Below are 3,527 nucleotides of genomic sequence, written 5' to 3' on the forward strand. Positions count from 1 at the left end.
CTCTCTCCCTCTCTCTCAAATAAATAAATCTTTCTTTTTAAGATTTATTCATTTGAAAGAAACAGAGAGAGAGCGCGCACAAGCAGGGAGGCAGCAGGCAGAGGGAGAAGAAGGCTCCCCACTGAGCAGGGAGCCCAATGTGGGGCTCAATCCCAGGATTGAGGGCTCAATCTCTCACTCTCTCTTTCTCAAATAAATAAAATCTTAAGAACAAACAAAAATCAAGGAGGCTTTAAGCAAAACAAAAACCAACAAGGAGGCTTAATAAACATAAGCAGAGAAACTATTTTCTGTTCTTTCTCAAATCCCCAAGACATAAGGAATAAGGCCTAATGGGTCCCTAATCCCAACAAGTCTAGGATTACTCAGACAGGCAGCCCTACACAAAGCACAATGACGAAGGGTCTGAACAGAAGCCACGAGTATATTTTTCTGTCACTTTTTCTTAGGGTATCAATGCATTTCAAGAATCTCCTGTTTTCCTTGCAATGATTCAAAATCCCTAGAAGATGAATGGCCATTTGCAGCAAAAATGTACTCCATGTACCAAGCTTCCACACTATGTCCCTTTTTTGTTTTTTCAACCTCAGAGCTTGCCAATGCAAGAAACTTGTATCCAGAGCCAAGGTCTGGAGAGACTTTCTCAAACTGGCCAAGTAGAGCAGCTGCATTTGCTGACAAGGAGGCCTCGCCATCTGTACACAGGTTCCCTCCACATGTCCTGAGATCTGTTAGTATCTCCCCCTTTCTGTTGAGAGTAGAGGCCTCTTTCCAGCTTTACCACCACGAGATCTCTATCCATCTCTGCTAACCTTGTCTGAAGCTGACCTGTTTGTTTCTTTCAAGTAATCTGATGACGTCTGGGGTTTAAAAGGCCTGGCTCATAGAGGCCTGGTTAGCCAGTTGCATTCAGCTTGGCTCATCTCCCAAAGTCATATTTCCAGGCATAATTTTCTTCAATAAATCATTAAATTCACTTAGTTGCTGCAGTTTCCTTTTTGGTTTCTTCATAGTTATCGGTATCAAGTTCCTCTCTGCATTTCCACCAAATCTTGTAATTGCTGTCTAACCATTCTTCTAAAGTCTCCTTTAATTTGCTTGTCTCTGTCTTTCCATTGGAAGCCATTTGGATCTCTTGTCTCCTAGCACTTTGAACTCTGCACAGTGTTGACTGGTCCCAAAGTGCGTAAACCTCCAACTGTTGAAGTTTCGGGTGTCATAAACTTGAGGAACGTGAAATTGTTCCTCAGGACTACAAGAGGCTCAAAGTTCAAACCATTTGGAAGTGCAGTGGGCTCCTCAGGCCCTCAGGGTCCCCTGTCCCAAGACAGTTCTTTTTAATGATCTTATATTTACTAATATGTAATAGAATAATATGTAATAGGAAAAAAACCAGTTTTGGAGTATGACTATGCATCAGTCACATGAAAACTTTATAATTGCCATAATAATCATAAATTTCTTTTTTTTTTTAAGATTTTATTTATTTATTTGACAGAGAGAGATCACAAGTAGGCAGAGAGGCAGGCAGAGAGAGAGGAGGAAGCAGGCTCCCTGCTGAGCAGAGAGCCCGATGCGGGCCTCGATCCCAGGACCCTGAGATCATGACCTGAGCCGAAGGCAGCGGCTTAACCCACTGAGCCACTCAGGCGCCCTAATCATAAATTTCTATTTAAATTTACCATCTTGGAGGAGAACAGAAACTACTCCATTCCTTTACTGTTTGATATCTTTGATTCTTAGGTCTCCTGGGATTGAAATCTTCATCCAACTGTTTGGTTTTTTTTTTTTTACTAACTAGAAATAAATTTGTACCTGGTACATACCAGGAAGTTTTAAAAATTGCTATAAAAAACTCTCTTTGAACAGACTTACATCTTTTTAAAAACTCAGTGGGTTGAGCCGCTGCCTTCGGCTCAGGTCATGATCTCAGGGTCCTGGGATCGAGTCCCGCGTCGGGCTCTCTGCTCAGCGGGGGGCCTGCTTCCCTCTCTCTCTCTCTCTCTGCCTGCCTCTCCATCTACTTGTGATTTCTCTCTGTCAAATAAATAAATAAAATATTTAAAAAAAAAACAAAAAAAACCAAAAAAACTATTTTTAAGGATGTCTGGCTGGCTCAGTCAGTAGACCACGCAACTCTAGATCTCGGGGTTGTCATTTCAAGCCCCATGTAAGGTGTAGGTAGAGGCTACTTAAAAAATACAGTAAAAACTTTTTAAAAAAGAAAAAAAATTTAATTTTGCTCAGGAAACATCTAATAGAGTTTTTGACCTCGCAACTGATGGCTTTTCATAAGCTATTCTGCTAAGGAGGCAGGCAGAATCAACTCACTATACATCGATGACAGTTTTGTCTTGCTGTAGCTTAGGAAACTCCTTAAATACCACTTCTTTTTAATTTTTAATTTTTATATAATTAAAAATTTTATATAATCTCAAACTTACCAAAAATTGTAAAAACAGCACAAAAGTATTCTTGTACACCTCTCACCAAGATTTCCCATTCATATTTTACCACTATATAATTTACTACTTTTCTTGTTGTAATTAATAAATATCTTGTGAGAACATACTTTGTGACTATGTATATATCCTGTTTCTCACCCAAATTTCACCCACTAGCTTGGCAAAGCTAAAAATCATCCACTAATGATTCAATTATTACAATGATAGTTGCCAAATCATGATTTTCTTTTTTAAAAAATATTTTATTTATTTATTTGACAGAGAGTGAGAGACACAGCGAGAAAGGGAACACAAGCAGGGGAATGGGCGTGGGAAAAGCAGATTTCCTGCCAAGCAGGGAGCACAATACGGGACTCAATCCTAGGCCCCTAGGATCATGACCTTAGCTTAAGGCAGAAGCTTAACAACCGAGCCACCCAGGTATTCTGCCAAATAGTGATTTTCTAATCCCATCATTCCTTATACATTTATTAGCTGACATTCTAATGCTCGCTTCGGCAGCACATATATTAGCTGACATTCTACTATAAAGACTTACTTTCCCTTCTCACACATTTCTTATTTATTTGTTTGTATATTTTTTTCCAATTTATTTATTTTCAGAAAAACAGTATTCATTATTTTTTCACCACACCCAGTGCTCCATGCAAGCTGTGCCCTCTATAATACCCACCACCTGGTATCCCAACCTCCCACCCCCCCCCGCCACTTCAAACCCCTCAGATTGTTTTTCAGAGTCCATAGTCTCTCATGGTTAACCTCCCCTTCCAATTTACCCAAAAGCACATACCCTCCCCAATGTCCATAACCCTACTCCCCTTCTCCCAAACCCCCTCCCCCCAGCAACCCACAGTTTGTTTTGTGAGATTAAGAGTCACTTATGGTGGGCGCCTGGGTGGCTCAATGGGTTAAGCCGCTGCCTTCGGCTCAGGTCATGATCTCAGAGTCCTGGGATCCAGTCCCGCATCGGGCTCTCTGCTCAGCAGGGAGCCTGCTTCCCTCTCTCTCTCTCTCTGCCTGCCTCTCCATCTACTTGTGATTTCTCTCTGTCAAATAAATAAA

At 40.9% G+C, this 3,527-nt stretch overlaps 1 pseudogene; it reads right to left on the minus strand.

Moving 5' to 3' along the window:
• Positions 1–453: 453 nt before the first annotated feature.
• LOC122907351 lies at positions 454–1,238 on the minus strand (annotated as a pseudogene).
• Positions 1,239–3,527: the final 2,289 nt, after the last annotated feature.

Source organism: Neovison vison, chromosome 5 (assembly GCF_020171115.1).
Source record: "Neovison vison isolate M4711 chromosome 5, ASM_NN_V1, whole genome shotgun sequence".
NCBI classification, from domain to species: domain Eukaryota; kingdom Metazoa; phylum Chordata; class Mammalia; order Carnivora; family Mustelidae; genus Neogale; species Neogale vison.